This window comes from Schistocerca serialis, chromosome 3 (genome assembly GCF_023864345.2).
Source record: "Schistocerca serialis cubense isolate TAMUIC-IGC-003099 chromosome 3, iqSchSeri2.2, whole genome shotgun sequence".
Classification (NCBI taxonomy): domain Eukaryota; kingdom Metazoa; phylum Arthropoda; class Insecta; order Orthoptera; family Acrididae; genus Schistocerca; species Schistocerca serialis.
In genome coordinates, this window is record NC_064640.1 from 844060951 (window position 1) to 844083512 (window position 22562).

The window sequence follows — 22562 nt, forward strand, 5'->3', positions numbered from 1 at the left end:
CTTCTTTTAGTCAAGTTTTGCCACAAATTTCTTTCCTCCTTCTGTTCAGTACCTCATAATTACTTACAAGACTTACCCATCTAATTCTCTAACACCACATTTCAAAAGCTACTAGTCTCTTCTGAACTAGGCTGTTTGTCGTCTACGTTTCACTTCCATACAAATACCTTCCACACAAATACCTTCAGAAAAGATTTCCTAAAACTTAAACCTATATTCGATGTAACAAATTTCGCTTCCTCAGAATCTATTCACTTGCTACTGTAAGTCTACATTTTGTATCCTCTGCTTCGGCTAGCATCAATTATATTACTGCCCGAATAGCAAAACTCATCTATTACCTTTATTGTCTCGTTCCCTAATTTAATTCCATCAGCATGCCTTACTTAATTTGATACATTCCAGTATCCTTGTTTCTCTTTTGTTGATATTCATCTTATATCCTCCTTCCAAGACAAAGTCCATTTCGTTCAACAGCTCTTCCAAGTCCTTTGCAGTCTCTGACAGAATTACAACGTCATTGGCAAACCTCAAAGATTTTAGTTCTTCTCTCTGAACTTCAGCCCTTTCTCAAAAATGTTTCTTTAGCTTCTTTCACTTCTTGCTCAGTGTATGGATTTAAAAATAATGTTGTATACTTGGAGTAAAATTTATATTCACAATATTCTTATCACATATTACTGTTATGATTCTGTAAGATGTTAGAAGCTGCAAAACAGGTAGCAGTGGGTTACAGCATTCACATCAGTTTCTTGTCTCAGCAAATTATGCTATGTGGTCCAAAAAAAGGTACAGTGTCAGTATGCTATACTGTTTTAATATAGATATTTTAACAATCAAGTGCACAATGTTGTGCTCTCTGTAAAACCTGTCTTCTGTCCAGTACATTCAAACCAAATACAAAAATGTATTGCTCCTTAAATGTTTCAGCAGAAAACAAGTGAAGTAACTGTCATTTTCTTAAGACAGTACCATCCAGATTGCCTGAAGAGGAAATAACATGTACTTTACAGTAGGGTGAGATGCACATTCATCCAGAATTTCAGTCAAGGAAGTTGTTGTTACTGGTGTTGCTGAGACTTTATTAAGAACTGAAGCTGCAACAGTGGTTTTTCTGCATTTGTGCACATGGAAGAAATTGTTTCACAGCATCCAGCGAAAGATTTCTCTTGACAGACATTATATGAAAAAAGTCACTAGCTGTTTTGCAACTGATAACAAGTTTTGGAGTCATAACTACAGTATGTAAAAACAATGTTGTGAATTGAAATTTGCTTTTGAAACTGAGTGAAAACTCTGTAAACAAATATTTCTTTCATTTTTTATAATAATAATGATCATGGGATTTATGTTATGTATGACGCTGTGCATTTGCTCAAGAACATCACAAACCAGAATGAATATTTCAGACTGCAGCAGAGTGCGTATTGTAGGACACAGGTCGAAGTAAAGATGTGAAGGCAGGTCTGGATAGATCAGTCAGGAAGAGTATTTTGCATGAACGGCAAGGCTTTTGATTTGAGTCGAAGTTCAGCACACAGTTTTTATCTGCAGGGAAGTTACACCATCAGAAAACAACTGGATAATCTTAGTACACGCAATCAAGATTTTTATATACCAATCATTCGATCATAATTGTTATTAAGTCAGAATTGTTATTAAGTTTTAGAAGTTAAGTTTTCTGATGTATTCACCTTATATGAGCAGAATGCATGGACATCAACATTAATTGAACTCCAAAGCTAAATTTCAAAAGTGTGTTTCTCTATGGTATTGGATGTCGAAATGTGAAATTGGTAAACAACTGTTGCTGTTTTGATGAGTTTTGAAGTACAGAGTGAGCCTGCAGTTCAGTTTCAAAGAATAATTATGAATTGGTGTAAAAATACAGGTCACAGATTTGTTTGTGATGATTTCAGATTATGTTTTTGTAAAACTTTGAATGTTGCTTAAGCAGGAGGCAATCATTACATACACAATCTTTATCACTTTGAGAGTAAAACCCAAAATGTAGTAACACACAAATGAAGTCCTTCTTTGCATTGTTCACTTTCATCACAATAATTTCGAAATTCAATATTATCTTTTGGGTTGTACAGACAACTGTCTGGATCAGATTTTAAAATTCAAGAGTTTACTTCGTTTATGTTGTCTACACTGTAGAAGTATTTCTTCCAAATACTAGAATTTGAGTGATGGTATTGGAACAGTCAAATGTGACTTTTATGATGAGAATGATTGCATTTTTGTATAAAAGCCATAATCTGAAGATTTATACATTGAACTCATTAACAAAAATGATATGACTAATACGGTTTTGGTTGTTTTGGGATCTGTAGCACAGAAGGCTGTACAAAAGAAGTACTGTCAAACTTTTGTGACATTTCTAAAGTCAAGTGAATGCTCTAATCCATATTTTAACATCTTAAAAAGGGTAGGCTAACTTTTCCGTCCTCAAATTATGTCACTCAGCTTGGAGTATTGTTTGTTTACTAAAATATGATTCATACGAATCACCCTTGCTAAAACTGTTTAGACAGAAGACGGTTCTTAAGTTAGCTTTTCAAAATGCCAGTTTCTTCAGACATCACACTACACTACTTACTTCATGATACGTGTTTGTGTGAGAATTCTCCAAATGACATGTGTTAAAATCTGTCCAAAACAGTATCAAATACTCTGATGAAGGTTGCTATAAAATAAAAAAATGATAGTATATAGTCCAAAAAACTCTAAAAAATGAAGAGGAGACTTGATGTATTTCAAGAAAAATAAAAGTTAAGAAACCACATAGTGATATGACACTGTTGGTGCTGCGAAAATATATCCAAAAAATGTTATATTTTATGCTTATATTTGTTTCTTGGTTTTACTTGTTTATTTTTTGGATTTATAAAATCTTGTATTTCGGTATGGAGTAAAGTTTACACTAAATTCAAATCACTCCATGTGAAGCCTCACTGTACCACGAAACATTTAATATAGTTACTTAAAATGGAAGCTATGTTCACAAGGCACTTTTTCCTGCAGTCTCTAAGTTTTACACTTTCTTTTGAGTAAAATTTTGGAAATTTGTGGTAAGGTCTTATGGGACCAAACTGCAGAGGTCATCCGTCCCTAAGCCTACACACTACTTAATCTAAGTTAAACTAACTTACGCTATGGACAACACATACACTCATGCCCGAGGGAGGACTCGAACCTCTGACGGGGGGAGTCTCACGGACCGTGACAAGGCGCCCCAGACCACGCGGCTACCCCGCGCGGCTGTTTGAATAATTTCTGAGTGTTGGTCGGCGGCTCAGTGGTAGAGTACCAAACTATAAATTCAAAGGTCTCAGGTGCAATCCTCAATCCATGCTACGATATGTATCTTTCACTTATCATTATTTCGCCCCTGGCAACATTTGTTGATGTGTAAAATACAGAGTTGCACCATGGCTCGGAATCCACATTAAACTGTATGTCTTCCTACAGTATGTGTGTCTGGCAAGTCATTTCAGAGGTTGGAGGAATATAAGGCATAGCACCTCCAACAGAACCATATCCAGCAAAGGACCTCGGTGTTCAAAACAATCTGTAGACTCATGACTGCTTTACATCCCTTTTATTTTAACTACTTCTGGCTTTAAAGAAACCATGAATAATTCTATCAAAACAGCTCTTCGTAAGTTATAGACCACCTGGGTCAGAATCTGTAGTTGTGGAGCCCTTCAGACAGAACTTGCAGAATATCATTAGTAATTTTCCTGACCATGCCGTTGTAATAGGGGGTGACTTCAAGTTGCCAGGTATAGATTGGGGGTCTTATGGCATCAAAACTGGTGCCAGAGACAGGGAATCTTGTGGCATTGTTCTGGATGTCTTATTACCTTGAGCAGATAGTTAGAGAATCAACTCGTGAGGGTAACGTTTTAGACCTGCTGGCAACTAACAGACCTGAACTTAACACATCAGTTAATGGAGAGGAAGGTATCAGTGATCATAAGGCTGTGACAGAATCTATGACGACGGGTCCAACAAGGAATGCTAAGAAACGTAGGAAGATATAATAGCTCAGCAAAGATGACTGGATACAAATTTCAGAATATATCAGCGGTCACCATCAAATATTCGGTGATGAAGACGAAGACGTAGAGAGCAAATGGAAAAAATTCAGAGGCATCGTTCAATATGCCCTAGACAAGTACGTTTTAAGCGATGGGAAAGATCCACCATAGTTTAATAGCCGCGTTAGAAAAGCGCTACGAAAACCAAGAGCACTTCATCTCAGATTCAAGAGAAGTAAAAACGTAGCTGACGAACAAAAGCTGAGCGCAGCGAAAATGAGAGTAAGGAGAGCAATGAGAGAAGCATTCAATGCTTTTGAAAGTAAGACGTTGTCAATCGAACTGAGTAAAAACCCTAAGAGATTTTGGTCGTGTGTAAAATCAGTAAGTGGGTTAAAATCTTCTATTCATTCTCTCAGCGACCACACCGGCACCGAAACGGAAGATAACAGAGAGAAGGTCGAAATACTGAATTCGGTCTTCCGAAGTTGTTTCACCGCGGAAGATCTTAACACTGTCCCTCCTCACAATCTTTGTGCGGACGTCGAAATGCCAGATATTGAGATAACCGATTGCGAAATTCAAAAGCAGCTACAATCGCTTAGTACTGGAAAGGCTTCAGGACCAGATGAGATACCTATAAGATTCTATAAAGATTATGCGAAAGAACTTGCTGCCCTTCTAGCAGTAATTTAGCGTAGATCGCTTGAGCAACGAAAGGTACCTAACGACTGAAAAAAAAGCGCAGGTCATTCCAGTTTTTAAGAAAGGCCGTAAGACAGATTCACACAATTACAGATCTATATCGTTGACGTCAATCTGGAAATCTGTGGTAAGGTCTTATGGGACCAAACAACTGTGGTCATCGGTCGCTAAGCCTACACACTACTTAATCTAACTTAAACTAACTTATGCTGTGGACAACACACACACACACCCATGCCCGAGGGAGGACTCGAACCTCCGACGGGGACAGCCGCGACGTCAATCTGTTGTAGAATTATGCAACACGTTTTATGCTCAATAATTGTGATGTTTTTGTAAAATGAACATCTCCTCTATAAAAATCAACATGGATTCCGTAAACAGAGATCTTGCGAAACTCAGCTCGCTCCGTTCCTCCATGAGATCCATAGAGCAGTGGACAACGGCGCTTAGGTATATGCCGTGTTCCTTGATTTCAGTAAGGCATTTGAAACCGTCCTGTATTCCGTTTAATGAAAATAATACGAGCTTATGGAGTATCGGAGCAGACCTGCGATTGGATTCAAGACTTTCTTGCAGATAGAACTCAACACGTCGCCCTTAACGGAACAAAACCGACAGATGTAAAGGTAATTCCGGAGTACCACAGGGAAATGTAATAGGACTGTTGCTGTTTACAGTATATATAAATGATCTAGTAGAAAGCGTCGGATCCTCTTTAAGGCTATTCGCAAATGATGCAGTTGTTTATACCAAAGTAGCAACGCCAGAAGATAGTAAGAATTTGCAGAACGACCTGAAGAGAATTGATGAATGGCGCAGACTCTGGCAGTTGACCCTGAACGTAAATAAATGTACCATATTTAGCATACATGGGAAACGAGAAATGCTACTGTACAGCTACACTACAGATGACAAACAGCTGGGGACAGCGTCTGCCGTAAAATATCTAGGCGTAACTATCCAGAGCGACCTTAAGTGGAATGACCACACAAAACAGATGGTGGGAAAAGCAGACACCAGACTCAGATTCATCGGAAGAATATTAAGGAGATGTAACTCATCCACGAAAGGAGTAGCTTATAAAACGTTTGTTCGCCCGATTCTTGAGTACTGTTCATTTATCTGGGATCCCTATCAGGTAGGACTGACAGAGGAATTCCAACGAAGAGCGGCGCATTTCGTCACGGAATCGTTTAGCTGGCGAAAGACCATTACGGAGATGCTAAACGAACTCCACTAGCAGACGTTACAAGAGAGGCGTTGTGCATCACAGAGAGATTTACTATTGAAATTTCGGGACAGGGCTTTCCAGGAGGAGTCAGACAACATATTACACTACTGGCCATTAAAATTGCTACACCAAGAAGAAATACGGATGATAAGCGGGTATTCATTGGACAAATATATTATACTAGAACTGATATGTGATTACATTTTCACGTAATTTGGGTGCATAGATCCTAAGAAATCAGTACCCAGAACAACCACCTCTGGCCGTAATAACGGCCTTGATACGCCTGGGCATTGAGCTTGGATGGCGTGTACAGGTACAGCTGCCCATGCAGCTTCAACACGATACCACAGTTCATCAACAGTAGTGACTGGCGTATTCTGACGAGCCAGTTGCTCGGCCACCATTGACCAGACGTTCTCAGTTGGTGAGAGATCTGGAGAATGTGCTGGCCAGGGCAGCAGTCGAACATTTTCTGTATCCACAAAGGCCCGTATAGGATCTGCAACATGCGGTCGTGCATTATCCTGCTGAAATGTAGGGTTTCGTAGGGATCGAGTGAAGGGTAGAGCCACGGGTCATAACACATCTGAAATGTAACGTCCACTGTTCAAAGTGTCGCCAATGCGAACAAGAGGTAACGGAGACGTGTTTCCAATGGCACCCCATACCATCACGCCGGGTGATACGCCAGTATGGTGATGACGAATACACGCTTCCAATGTGCGTTCACCGCGATGTCGCCGAACACGGATGCGACCATCATGGTGCTGTAAACAGAACCTGGATTCATCCGACAAAATGACGATTTGCCATTCGTGCACCCAGGTTCGTCGTTGAGTACACCATCGCAGGCGCTCCTCTCTGTGATGCAGTGTCAAGGGTAACCGTAGCCATGGTCTCCAAGCTGATAGTCCATGCAGCTGCAAACGTCGTCGAACTGTTCGTGCAGATGGTTGTTGTCTTGCATACGTCCCCATCTGTTGACTCAAGGATCGAGATGTGGCTGCACGATTCGTTACAGCCATGCGGATAAGATGCCTGTCATCACGACTGCTAGTGATATGAGGCCGTTGGGATGCAGCACGGCGTTCCGTATTACCCTCCTGAACCCACCGATTCTATATTCTGGTAACAGTCATTGGATCTCCACCAACGCGAGAAGCAATGTCGCGATACGATAAACCGCAATTGCGGTAGGCTACAATCCGACCTTCATCAAATTCGGAAACGTGATGGTACCCATTTCTCCTCCTTACACGAGGCATCACAACAACGTTTCACCAGGCAACGCCGGTCACCTGCTGTTTGTGTATGAGAAATCGGTTGGAAACTTTGCTCATGTCAGCACGTTGTATGTGTCGCCACCGGCGCTAACCTTCTGTTCAAAAAATGGCTCTGAGCACTATGGGACTTAACATCTGAGGTCATCAGTCCCCTAGAACTTAGAACTAGTTAAACCTAACTAACCTAAGGACATCACAAACATCCATGCCCGAGGCAGGATTCGAACCTGCGACCATAGCGGTCTTGCGGTTCCAGACTGCAGCGCCTTTAACCGCACGGCCACTTCGGCCGGCGCTAACCTTCTGTGAATGCTCTGAAAAGGTCATCATTTGCATATCACAGCATGTTCTTCCTGTCGGTTAAATTTCGCGTCTGTAGCACGTCATCTTCGTAGTGTAGCAATTTTAATGGCCAGTAGTGTACAATGTTACAGAGACTGCGGTCTAATACGCGCTGTACCATACAGCCACAGTTACAGTAAGTGAAGAAAGCGGTTTCAATGTGCCTCAAAGCATACGTGTGCGCGCCGTAACATACTCTGCCTCACGCTATCAGCCAGGCTGCATCCGAACAATGTCAACGGCGGCTTGAATACGCTGCTCTAATGTCTCCATATCTGGAATGGTCTCTGCATATACGATGGCCCCATAACCAGATATCGCACGGGTTGAAAGATCCGATGAACGAGCAGCCCATGCAACTGGACCCCCTAGTCCGATGCATCGACCATGGAAGACACGATTGAGATGCGTCCGAACGTCAACGGCGAAGTGGACTGGAGCACCATCATGTAGCAGCCACATAACCCTTCGAATCATCAATGGCACTTCTTCCAGCATGGGAGGCAAAGTCACCACCAAGAAACGCCGATAGTTCCAGCCTGTTAGGCGAGGTGGAAGGATGACTGTTCCCAAAATACGGTCGCCAATTATCCCGGCCCACACATGCCGGCTGCACAGATGCTGACGATTCGCTGTCACCATATCTTGGGGGTTTTATCCCACAGATGACTGGGTGCATGGCACAGCGCGTATTAGACCGCAATCTTTGTAACAAAATGAGACTGAATAAATGGTCTCTATCATGGAAACCATGCATTTGCGGACATAAGTTCATTAGACCTGTTTTGTTCCGTATTCTCTCATCGACCAATCCCTAGAGTTTGTATAAGGTGGAAAAAATTACCCTGTATATGTGGCAAAAGAGATAGTGCCATATAATAATTATCCAGATGTATTTTCCAACATATAAGAAACTCTATTAAATATAAAAGCGTAGAACCATTAGAGAGTGTGTGAAGTTTCTGAACATTTTAGCATTACCATCTGGTAAATAAGACATTATAGTGCTCACAAACGGATTTGTTTTGATTTCACAAATTCCCAGTCATGTACGAAATGGACAGCAAAAGGCAGATTGATAGGATATGACGAAAGTATCTTATATTCTAAGTTTAAAAGTACGGATACAATAAGAGGGAATTACAGAGATATTAAAATGTGCTAGTGACTAATAGAAATGGATAACTTAGCATTTAGATGTTGATAACTCTCTGCAGTATAAAATTAATTATGGAATGTATAACTGAATCATTTTTCAACGGAAACATTAAGTCCCATGTAACTGGAATTTACGAATATGTTTATGTGAACACCAAAGACAATACAGAATGACATTTTTACCTTGCAGCGGAGTGTGTCTGCCTGTGTGAAACTTTTTGCCAGATTACAGCTCTGTGCCGAACTGGGACCTTTGCAAGTGCTCTACAAACTGAGCGCCAGAGCATGAGTCACGACCCGTCCTCACAGCTTTACTTTCGCCAGTACCTCATCTCCTACTGTCCAAACTTCACAGAAGTTCTCCAGCCTAACTTACAGGATTAGCATTCCTGAAAGAAAGGATATTACAAAAAAATGTTCAAATGTGTGTGAAATCTTATGGGACTTAACTGCTAAGGTCATCAGTCCCTAAACTTACACACTAATTGACCTAAATTATACTAAGGACAAACACACACACCCATGCCCGAGGGAGGACTCGAACCTCCGCCGGGACCAGCCGCACAACCCATGACTGCAGCGCCTTAGACCGCTTGGCTAATCCCGCGCGGCAAAGGATATTACAGAGATATGACTTAGCCACAGCTTAGGGGATTGTTTGGGGGATGAAATTTTCACTCTGCGGCGGAGTTTGGGCTGATACGAAACTTCCTGACAGATTCAAGTTGTGTGCCGGATCAGCTACTCGAACATGCGACATTTGCCTTTCGCGGCCAAGTGCTTTCGCAGAGTAGTCCTGCAAGTTTCGCAGGGGAACGTCCGTGAACTTTACAAGGTAGGAGATGAGGTGCAGCCGAAAGTAAAGCTGTGAGGACTGGTCCTGAATTAGCTGAGCTGATATAGTCCGCTGTTGGCGGTGTCGTATGCGTTAGCATTGCCGTGGTCAGTCCACGCCCTGTGCTAGCGTTAGAGGGCAGCTGGAATTTGTGAGAACTCACTTTAGAGTCGTATTATGGATACGAAGTACAAGAAGTCTTCCTTGAAGTCTCCTTTCCGTGTTGATACGAACGTCCCGAAGCGTGATAAATTGTCGACTGGTTTTACGATAACATTGGTTTGAAATATGAGGAAATTGTCGGTTATACTTACGATTTTCTCGGTATGATGTGTATCCAAAGCTGCTAGATAACGAAACTTGTATTCGAATAATGACGCAGACAAGCGCTTTTGCAAAATTTCAGAATTCTAAAGGTAAAGTTGTGAATGTTGTAATCAGTTATGCTGGGATAGACCTTCGATCAGTTCGAGTATTTAACCTTCCATCTGAAATGGAATTCGAATATATTCGACAGGCCCCGTCACCCTACGGTAGCGTTATACACTGAAGAGCCAAAGAAACTGGTAAACCTGCCTAAATCGTGTAGGGACCCCGCGAGCACGCAGAAGTGCCGCAACACGACGTGGCATGGACTCGACTAATGTCTGAAGTAGTGCTGGAGGAAAATGACACCATGAATCCTGCAGGGCTCTCCATAAATCCGTAAGCGTACGTGGGGATGGAGATCTCTTCGGAGCAGTGCGTTGCAAAGCATCCGGGATATGCTCAGTAATGTTCATGAGTTTGGTGGCAGCGGAAGTGTTTAAACTCAGAAGAGTGTTCCTGGAGTCACTCTGTAGAAATTCTGGACGTGCGGTGTGTCGCATTGTCCTGCTGGAATTGCCCAAGTCCGTCGGAATGTACAGTGGACATGAATGGATGCAGGCGATAAGACAGGATGCTTACGTACGTGTCACCTGTCAGAGGCACATCTAGACGTATCGTGAGTCCCATATCACTCCAACTGTACACACCACACACCAGTACAGAGCCTCAAAAAATGTTCAAATGTGTGTGAAATCTTATGAGACTTGACTGTTAAGGTCATCAGTCCCTAAGCTTACACACTACTTAACCTAAATCATCCTAAGGACAAACACACACACCCATGCCCGAGGGAGAACTCGAACCTCCGCCGGGACCAGCCGCACAGTCCATGACTGCAGCGCCCGAGACCGCTCGGCTAATCCCGCGCGGCACAGAGCCTCCACTAGGTTGAACAGTCCCCTGTTGACATACAGGGTCCATGGATTCATGAGGTTGTCTCCGTACCCGTACACGTCCACCAGCCCTATATATTTTGGAACGAGACTCGCCCGACCAGGCAATATGTTTCTAGTCATCAACGGTCCAATGTCACTGTTGACGGGCCCAGGCGAGGCGTAAAGCTTTGTGTCGTGTAGTCATCATGGGTACTCGAGTGGGTCCTCGGCTCCGAAAGCCCACATCGGTGATGTTTCGTTGAATGGTTGACACGTTGACATTTGTTGATGGCGCACATTGAAATCTGCAGCAGTTTGCAGAAGGTTTGCACTTCTGTGTCGTTGAACGATTCTCTTCAGTCGTCGTTAGTCCCGTTCTTGCAAGATATTTTTCCAGCCGCAGCGATGTCGGAGATTTGATGTTTTACCGGATTCCTGATATTGACGGTAACTCGTGAAATGGTCGTACGGGAAAATCCCCACTTCATCGTTACCTCGGGGATACTGTGTCCCATCGCTCGTACGCCGAGTTTAGCACCACGTTCAAACTCAGTTAAATCTTGATAAGCTGCCATTGTAGCAGCAGTAACCGATCTAACAACTGCGCCAGACACTTGTTGTCTTATATAGGCGTTGCCGACCGCAGCGCCGTATTCTACCTGTTTACATATGCCTACAGGGTGGTCCATTGATAGTGACCGGGCCAAACAGCTCACGAAATTAGCATCAAACAAAAAAACTACAAAGAACGAAACTCGTCTAGCTTGAAGGGGGAAACCAGATGGCGCTATCGTTGGCCCGCTAGATGGCGCTGCAGTGGGTCAAACGGATATCAACTGCGTTTTTTTTTTAATAGGAACCCCCATTTTTATTACATATTCGTGTATACATGAATGATTTAGTTGCACCACTTTTTCGCTTTGTGACAAATGGCGCTGTAATAGTCACAAACGTAGTAGTACGTGGTATCACGTAACATTCCGCCAGTGCGGGCGGTATTTGCTTCGTGATACATTACCCGTGTTAAAATGGACCGTTTACCAATTGCGGAAAAGGTCGATATTGTGTTTATGTATGGCTATTGTGATCAAAATGCCCAACGGGCGTGTGCTATGTATGCCGCTCGGTATCCTGGACGACATCATCCAAGTGTTGGGACCGTTCGCCGGATAGTTACGTTATGTAAGGAAACAGGAGGTGTTCAGCCACATGTGAAACGTCAACCACGACCTGCAACAAATGATGATGCCCAAGTAGGTGTTTTAGCTGCTGTCGCGGCTAATAAGCACATCAGTAGCAGACAAATTGCGCGAGAATCGGGAATCTCAAAAACGTCGGTGTTGATAATGCTACATCAATATCGATTGCACCCCTACCATATTTCTATGCACCAGGAATTGCATGGCGACGACTTCGAACGTCGTGTACAGTTCTGCCACTGGGCACAAGAGAAATTACGGGACGATGACAGATTTTTTGCAGGCGTTCTATTTAGCGACGAAGCGTCATTCATTAACAGCGGTAACGTAAACCGGCATAATATGCACTATTGGGCAACGGAAAATCCACGATGGCTGCGACAAGTGGAACATCAGCGACCTTGGCGGGTTAATGTATGGTGCGGCATTATGGGAGGAACGATAATCGGCCCCCATCTACATCTACATCCATATTCAGCAAGCCACCTGACGGTATGTCGGTGTATCGATGGCAATCTAAATGATGCAATGTATGCTGATTTCTTACGTAATGTTCTACCGATGTTACTACAAGATGTTTCACTGCATGACAGAATGGTGATGTACTTCCAACATGATGAATGTCCGGCACATATCTCGCGTGCGGTTGAAGCGGTATTGAATAGCATATTTCATGACAGATGGATTAGTCGTCGAGGCACCATACCATGGCCCGCACGTTCACCGGATCCGACGTCCCCGGATTTCTTTCTGTGGGGAAAGTTGAGGAATATTTGCTGTCGTGATCCACCGACAACGCCTGACAACATGCGTCAGCGCATTGTCAATGCATGTGCGAACATTACGGTAGGCGAACTACTCGCTGTTGAGAGGAATGTCGTTACACGTATTGCCAAATGCATTTAGGTTGACGGACATCAAAACGGTTCAAATGACTCTCAGCACAATGGGATTTAACTTCTAAGGTCATCAGTCCCCTAGAACTTACAACTACTTAAACCTAACTAACCTAAGGACATCACACACATCCATGCCCGAGGCAGGATTCGAACCTGCGACGGTAGCGATCGCGCGGTTCCAGACTGTAGCGCCTAGAACCGCTCGGCCACCCCGGCCGGCTGACGGACGTCATTTTGGGCATTTATTGCATTAATGTGGTATTTACAGGTAATCACGCTGTAACAGCATGCGTTCTCAGAAATGATAAGTTCTCAAAGGTACATGTAGCACATTGTAACAACCGAAATAAAATGGTCAAACGTACCTACGTTCTGTATTTTAATTTAAAAAACCCACTTGTTTCCAACTGTTCGTCTAAAATTGTGAGCCATATGTTTGTGACTGTTACAGCGCCATCTATCACAAAGCGAAAAAAGTGGTCCAACAAAAACATTCATATTTCTTTACGTACTACACGAATATGTAACAAAAAATGGGGGTTCCTAATTAAAAAAACGCAGTTGATATCCGTTTGACCTATTGCAGCGCCATCTAGCGGGCCAACCATAGCGCCATCTGGTTTCCCCCTTCAAGCTAGACAAGTTTCGTTCTTTGTAGTTTTTTCGTTTGACGCTTATTTCGTGAGATATTTGGCCCGGTCACGATCAATGGACCACCCTGTATATTTGAATACGCATGCCTGTATCAGTTTCTTTGGCGCTTAAGTGTATAAGTAACAGCCGAAAAATGGCAAGGATACAAATAGTTTAACGTTGAAAATGGATTCAGGAACGTTAAAATCGATTTAACGTAACTTGTGCCTTCTTTTGCCATGACTCAGAGCTTCAAAACCCTCGCGATATACGACGGGCAACCACGGACGTGCGTCATCCTAGGGCTCCACAGGACATTTGAAAAGCGGATGTCCGCTATCAAAACGCAACGTCAAGAGCGACACTTTGAAGCAGGAAGAATAATATACGCGCTAATGGCAGTAGAGCCGCCGTCGCGAGGCGCAGACCTGCCCGGGCCGAGTACAATGGGGTCAGCCGCACCTGCACATAACAGGCACGCGCGAGCTTGCTGCCTCTAGCCAAAACACAAGTCGACACGCCGACGATTCCGACAAACGACAACTTCAGAATGAAGACACAAGAGACTGGCCTACAACCAGAGGTGTAAAAATTCTCCTTCCAGCCTGTCTGCTCCTGTCTCCGCCGCAACCATTAAAGCAGCTTAACCTGTCGCAACTTGATCGCTTGATACGGGCAAGTCTTCAGGTCCAGATTGTATACCGATTAGGGTCCTTTCAGATTACGCCGATACAATAGCTCCCTACTTAGCAATCATATACAACCACTCGCTCACCGATAGATCTGTACCTACAGATTGGAAAACTGCGCAGGTCGCACCAGTGTTTAAGAAGGGTAGTAGGAGTAATCCATCGAACTACAGACCTATATCATTGACGTCGGTTTGCAGTAGGGGTTTGGAGCATATATTGTATTCAAACATTATGAATCACCTCGAAGGGAACGATCTATTGATACGTAATCAGCATGGTTTCAGAAAACATCGTTCTTGTGCAACGCAGCTAGCTCTTTATTCGCACAAAGTAATGGCCGCTATCGACAGGGGATCTCAAGTTGATTCCGTATTTCTAGATTTCCGGAAAGCTTTTGACACCGTTCCTCACAAGCGACTTCTAATCAAGCTGCGGGCCTATGGGGTAGTCTCAGTTGTGCGACTGGAATCGTGATTTCCCGTCAGGAAGGTCGCAGTTCGTAGTAATAGACGGCAAATCATTGAGTGAAATTGAAGTGATATCAGGTGTTCCCCAGGGAAGCGTCCTGGGACCTCTGCTGTTTCTGATCTATATAAATGACCTGGGTGACAATCTGAGCAGTTTTGTTCGCAGATGATGCTGTAATTTACCGTCTAGTAAGGTCATCCGAAGACCAGTATCAGTTGCAAAGCGATTTAGAAAAGATTGCTGTATGGTGTGGCAGGTGGCAGTTGACGCTAAATAAAGAAAAGTGTGAGGTGATCCACATGAGTTCCAAAAGAAATCCGTTGGAATTCGATTACTCGATAAATAGTACAATTCTAAAGGCTGTCAATTCAACAAAGAACCTGGGTGTTAAAATTACGAACAACTTCAGTCGGAAAGACCACATAGATAATATTGTGGGGAAGGCGAGCCAAAGGTTGCGTTTCATTGGCAGGACACTAAGAAGATGCAACAAGTCCACTAAAGAGACAGCTTACACTACACCCGTTCGTCCTCTGTTAGAATATTGCTGCGTGGTGTGGGATCCTTACCAGGTGGGATTGACGGAGGACATCGAAAGGGTGCAAAAAAGGGCAGCTCGTTTTGTATTATCACGTAATAGGGGAGAGAGTGTGGCAGATATGATACGAGAGTTGGGATGGAAGTCATTAAAGCAAAGATGTTTTTCGTCGCGGCGAGATCTATTTACGAAATTTCAGTCACCAACTTTCTCTTCCGAATGCGAAAATATTTTGTTGAGCCCAACCTACATAGGTAGGAATGGTCATCAAAATAAAATTAGAGAAATCGGAGCTCGAACAGGAAGGTTTAGGTGTTCGTTTCTCCCGCGCGCTGTTCGGGAGTGGAATGGTAGAGAGATACTATGATTGTGGTTCGATGAACCCTCTGTCAAGCACTTAAATGTGAATTGCAGAGTAATCATGTAGATGTAGGTGTAGATGTAGAAACGGACACATAAGAGTGCATGTGTACAGAAGCCCAGTGGTTAAAACGGGCAAGCCCGGCAAGCTTCAAGGGGCCAGTTCAGCGTGCTGCACCTGACAACAGGCTGCGCTTTCACTCCAACGTGACCATCCAGTTGCATGTTTGCGTAGGTAGTTTCACTGCAGCTCATTTATCATAAAGGTGGGAGCCGCAAAATGAACAAACCAAAATTTTAGGAAGAAGAGGAGAAATTAACAATTGCGGAATGTATATCAGTCACGAAGCAGAGCCCAAGTCCAGCAGGGAAAAAAATTTGCTGTGTTTATGAAGCAGCTTCAGCTAAATCGACAGATGTCTCGCAATGCAGATCGTGCAAAAAGTTTTAAACACTCGTGCATGTTACGACAAATGGTTCAAATGGCTCTGAGCACTATGGGACTTAACATCTGAGGTCATCAGTCCCCTAGAACTTAGAACTAATTAAACCTAACTAACCTAAGGACATCACATCCATGCCCGAGGCAGGATTCGAACCTGCGACCGTAGCAGTCGCGCGGTTTCGGACTGAATCGCCTAGAACAGCTTGGCCACCGCGGCCGGCGCATGTTACGACATGTTTGTAAATTTGACCAGCAAATTCGTGTCTCAATAAATATTTTGAAAAACATCAAAGGTTTCGTGGATGACAAGTGTATGGAAACGTGCACTAAGGACTTGAGGGCATTTAGCGGTGTATAGGTTTTCTAAAATTAGAGCAAACGTTGATTGAAACAGGAAAAAAATATGTCTGAGTGGATGTGAAACACCACATTCTGGTGGTACGCAACGTAGTTCAGGGAAAGCTTAGACTGAAAGAAAAGCTTATTCTTTCAGATATGTACCTTTCAGATCAAAATAATATGGAAACGGACTTCTTGTTAGCTAAAATGCATCCGGGGAATTTAGAATGAACTGTTTTGGTCCCTTAGAATGAATTTAGCAAACCTGCAATACAAATTCTGGAAAACATAATTAAGATTTGTAGAAATGGCGTCATATTTGACTGAAACACACAAAGGTTACACAAGCTATTCTTTCTAACCCTTACTTATTTGGCGTTACTGTATAATACACATCTTCAGGTTCTTAGGTGCAAGGGATCTCGACCTTCAGAGATAGTTCTGCTTACTACAAAACGTGTATTAGAGGTGACCTGATGATGGTTCGAATAGAGAATAGCCATCACTAGTCGAAAGAGGGTGGAGTTGCAGAGAAAACTGTTCGTATCGAAACAAATAAATAAGCCCGAAATACGCTAAAAGGGAAAAGAGACAAAAAATTTACTATTTTATGGCCTACAATGATAGAAAATAAGTATGCAGCGTATTTCATCGAGCCTCATCTTGTATTACTCGGGTGAAAAAAAAAACTTTTCATAAACTTCTGAAACCCTACTCACAGCACTACAAAGAAAGCGTACAGAATAAACTGGCAGGTAATGTAGCACAACGGGAAGACGAGCAGGCAAGCAATATTCCTTCAGCCTGCTTCGGTTGGGCATTGCTTGGCTGGGGTGGGAGCGAAGCAGTCTGTCCGTTCTGCTGCTAACCTGCAACAGCTTGTCTGTCTGGCTAACAGGGAAGCATGGACAGGTTAAAATCAGAATGTGTACACCTCTGCCTACAACAGACTTACCGAGACCTCCGAGCTGACGGACGTTGATCGTACTTTGAGCAATGGTAAGTTTGAGACACTGAGTGTTCATTAAGTATAGTCGCCGGCCCCGAAGAAGATGGCAAACAGATTAAAAACGACAACATGTCAACAAGACTGCCGGCAACTGACAAAATTCATCACAGCAAGCAACCCTCGAAATCCAAACGGATACTTAAGAGAGACAGCACAGAAAGTTTCGACGTAGAAAATGTAGGAAAAAAACAACACCACGCCGGTGTCGGCGATGTTAATATGACAGTGGTAGATAACACAGAGGAACCGCTGGGCACAGCAGAAGCCAACATTCTTGACAGCATGCCAGCGTGGTCAGACGGTACCGATCGAGGATAAATGCTTCATATTCATTCAAGCATATAAGATAGCGACTGTTAATAGGAATAGAATTGAATCCGACGTCAAGAAGAAATGTCTAGGTGATTACTGATAAGCAACTGGTGTGGACGTCGCTATGGTTCAAGAAGTGGTCACAAATAAAATCGCCAACATCTTTGGATACGGTGTTCTCATGGATATTGGACAGGAATGTGGGACTGCAATAATGTGTGAAATGGGCATAACCTGCCAAGCACTACCTATATTCCAAACTGGCAGAGGGTCTGCAACGAAGATGCACGACTTGTTCTTAGTAAATATTTGTGTCCCGACTGGTTACACAGGGAAACGTGGCAAAAGCGCTTTGTTTCGTTACGCAACAGTAAGTCTACTAACGGACATTCGAGTTAATGTTATTTTACGAGGAGATATTAATTGTGTTGTGCGTCGGGAAGGTCAATGCTCTATTTTAATTTCTGGGGAGAGCTGAGTGTCTTAACGAAGGGATGAGACTTAGTAGACATACGAATCCACCTCTGTCAACGACCTGTAGGCTGTACATTTGGCAGTTGCATCTCCAGAAGTAGGCTAGACAGGATTTACGCTACTAAAAATTTTTAACATAATGTTGTCGATCCGAGCGAGGTGGCGCTGGGGTTAGCACATTGGACTCGCACCTGGAAGGACGATGGTTCAAGCCCGCATCTGGCTATCCTGATTTAGATTTTCCATGATTTCTATGAATCTCTTCAGGCAAATGCCAGGATGATTCCTTTGACAGGGCATGGCTGACTTCCTTCCCTATCCTTTCCTAATACAATGGAACCGATTATCTCATTGTTTGGTCCCCTCCCCCAAATCAACCAACCAACCAATATGGTCGACTGCAAGATGTGGCCCATTAATTTTTCGGACCACTGTGCCTATCACATCACAGCTCACTACATCCAGTAACAATGCTTCCTGGGGTGAGGATCTGTCAACTAAACCTTTCGCTCCTGTATGACGAGGAACTGCACAAAGTGTAAGGTGGCAGAACAAATGAAGGCCAATTTCGCAAAAAAAAAAAAAAAAAAAAAAAAGGTTCGAATGGCTCTGAGCACTACGGGACTTAACATCTGAGGTCATCAGTCCCCTATAACTTAGAACTACTTAAACCTAACTAACCTAAGGACATCACACAAATCCATGCCCGAGGCAAGATTCGAACCTGCGACCGTAGCGGTCGCGCGGTTCCAGATGGAAGCGCCTAGAACCGCTCGGCCACACTGGCCGGCTCAATTTCGCACCTTACATAAGAGTTTTACACATCGTAATGGGAAGGTGAAAATGATGCCTAACTTACTTCGGTGGTAATGAGCAGATCTGCCTATAAGTATGTAATACAAAAGGGATAACACTCAATCAACAGTATTAACACACCTCTCCTATATAATGCATGCCAATGAGCAGAAGGTGAAACAAGCAGCGAGAGGATACGTACTGTGTGGAAGCAGGTGTGGGCAAAAGCAGAGGCCGCATCACCAGAGGCACCAGGAAGAGCTCTTAGGGGGGGTCCCACGGCAGGAGTCAGTGACTGAACAGGTGATGCAAACTGGAGAGCAAGTAACAGGCCACTAGAGGTAGGACAGAAAGAAGCTTTAGAGAACTGCATTTCGGAATTCCAAACGGATACGAACAAAACCAGTGATACAGTTGATCACGTGAACATCGAGTAGCGCACATGTGATGTATGCCTGTAACATTTGGGCGTCTGGAGCGGGCACAAAACGTCAGATTGGCGGAAACGAACTATGAAGGAGTAAAGTGCCGAGATTTCGACGCAGTTTAATGGTAGGGCCCTTGTGATTGGCAGAGAGAGTTTCCACAAAATAAGAGGAATGCTCCTACTGTTCGATAAAAGCCGTGACGTAGAGAACAAAAGAACCCAGGTGGGCAGGCATTTTGTCTACAAGAAAGACAAGAGCGAAATTTTCGGGGACTCTTAACTGACATCAACTGCAGAACATGCACATAATGCTCTGTATGACGCACAGGAGAAGTTTGTGTGAACACTGAGTTCACTGCGGCTGACATTCAGCTAGATATTAGCTGTAGCGTCGTTGAGCTCCAACTGCGGAGAAACGAACCAGCCAGTTAGTTAATTGTTCATGCAAGGACTGAGAGGGCATTTTAATATGCACGCTGCTCCAGTCATGCACGTGCATATCGCCAATTCCAAGACTAGAGACGTTTTCTCACATAACAACAAACATAGGGAGACTTTCTTCTGGAAAAATCAGCTAGTTTTTATAGGAATTTCTGAGGACGAGAGCAGCCATGTAGATGACAGCTCACTGCAGCTAAGGTAAATACCGCATGCATAGGTGTAAACTTGTTGGTTCACCAGCTTGCGTCCACCGTAAACTCGACAGACCTTGGGTAATCTTCTGCTCAACTTGTCACAAAACTAACCATCCTCCATAGACTTGATTATCATCCTAAATAGTACTGAACTTTGAACCGGAATCAGATGATTTATCGTAGTACTGGCCAACATCATGTCATAGTCGTAAGAATAATTTTGTGAAGAAACTTCTAGTTAAAATTTACCATTGTTGTGTTTACAATTATTTCACTTTCTGAGAACGAGATGTGTTTGTTTGACAACTGTTGTAACATTGCCACATTGTAAATGGTGTAAATGCGTGTATTTCTGTGATAAGCTTGCAACATTAAACCCAAAAAATATATATATATATTCAGCTTACATAGTTGTTGTTCTGTCCTCAAAACCTTACAGAATGGCGACCCTCCCAGGATGGCAATTGATCTGCCTGGATGGCAATTAGTCAAATTAGAAAGGGAAATTACAATTTTTTAAATTGAAAGAAATTTTTTGTCCTAACATTGTCACATTGTAAACTGTGTAAATGCGTGTATTTCTGTGATAAGATTGCAACCTTAAATCAAAAATATTTACAGCTTACACAATTGTTGTTCTGTCCTCAAAACCTTACAGAATGGCGACCCTGTCAGGATGGCAATTGGTCTGCCTGGATGGCAATTAGTCAAATTAGAAAGTGAAATTAAAATTTTTGAATTGAAAGAATTTTTTTTATTTTGTTGTTTTTGTGACGAAGTTACCCAATGTATGTGTGTGTATAGTTGTCAGAATACAGTAAATGTGTGATCCAAAGTGTAGAAAAGTTGTATTAATAAATAAGATTATGTTCGTGTAAAAGTAGCTTGTGTATGACCTTGCTGGCGTGCGCGAAGTTATTCATGGCGTTGTTGAGTTGGTTTGAAATTTTACAAACAGTGAAAGGCGTTGCTAATGAAGTGTACATAGTCTAAGACACTTTTTATTATATTTTGGAAGCGTGTAAGATCATATAACTTGATGCTGACGAGAGCTCAGGCTCGTGCATTTCGAGAAAGACAGAGGTTAGTTACACGATCGGATATGGCGGAAGAACGGAGATTATCGAAGATGGCGCAAACTGAAGATCTTGGCAGGATAGAGACTGATGTACAACGAAAAGTATCGAGCGCGAGTCAAGGAACGGAACGTAGTGATAGTGCAGAGGGAGTGGTGCTAGTTTCGCGACTGGTATCACAGTCTGAGAATGCACAAAAACAAACAAATGACGGGATCTAGTGGGTGAGAAGTAGAATCAGAGGACGAGCAACTTCAGTACGTTGAACCAAATATAGTAATTCTAAATCATACGGGACAGTTTCCAACAGAAAGAATGTGTGTAAGTGCGACGCCTCGTGAAAGACGCGAACGGCAAAATTTACATCAAATAGTGACAGGTGACGATGGCGAAAAGTCAGATAGTGTGTTCGCAATATTGAAGCAGTTCACTATGGTCGTAAAGCAGACAAATGCAGGGTTAGCAGACTTAAAACTGAAACAAATGCAAGGTTAGCAGATTTAAAAACAGAGACAAATGCTGGCTTAAGTAGTCTCAAATTTGAAACCTACGCTGGATTCGAAAAGGTCCGCGAAGATCAGCAAAAACTACGAACGGAAGTTCATGAACAGTTTACTAAAATCCGGAGAGAGCCGAGAGACTCGCGCCGGGTTATACAATCGTTAATGGCTGACCAGAAAAACATGCGTTCTGACGTTGATCTGGTGCAAGTTCATTGTCTAATGTTAATCAAAGAGTTGATAATTTAGCACGTAAGACGTCTGGTAAGGTGCAACAAATCGTGGAAGAGGTCAGTTGCAGAAAACGTGTCACGCGAGCCGCATTAAAAACATTCGATACAGGCATTGAAAACACCGTCTCCAAAAATCAGAAACAGTATGAACAGCTTCGTACAGAACTGAAACAGTGTATCGAGAACCGCACAGAAAGCAGTACTGAGGCAACGGTATCGGTAGTATCATCCGACATAGTGACGGACAGAAGTCCAGAAACAAACAAGTCAGTTGTGCAATCTTCCGTCGCAGTAGCGGAAACACAAAGTCATGAGATTCCAGTCGTATGTCTACAAGAGGTTGCGTCAATAATTACCGAAACGAAACAGAAGCAAGTGGGAAGAGAACAGTTAACACAGGTGAGGAAGCAGGTAATGTGCGGTCACAACAGACAATGGAGCGAGAAACGGTAAACGCGTGCATTCCAACAGAGCGGCAGCCGACACTCCGAACGTACGCGAGTGACGCAAGAACAGAGCAACTTGCGACGACACATGTACCAATTTCTCAATTTCCAAGTTATAGTACAACAAGTTATAGACCGTAAGTCAATATGAATCAAATAGGAAGACAAAACACTGATCCAGTTACGGAAAATTTGAACGAATCTTTCAGTCCGATACACGAGACCGGTA

At 43.1% G+C, this 22562-nt stretch overlaps 1 long non-coding RNA gene across 1 annotated transcript in view; it reads right to left on the reverse strand.

Moving 5' to 3' along the window:
- LOC126470922 (uncharacterized) overlaps positions 1–22562 on the reverse strand; it is a 94589-nt gene that overhangs the window by 19514 nt on the left and 52513 nt on the right. Inside the window, exon 2 of the long non-coding RNA XR_007586279.1 lies at positions 8958–9163. This is a non-coding gene — a long non-coding RNA (uncharacterized LOC126470922). The remainder of the gene's footprint in view (positions 1–8957; positions 9164–22562) is intronic.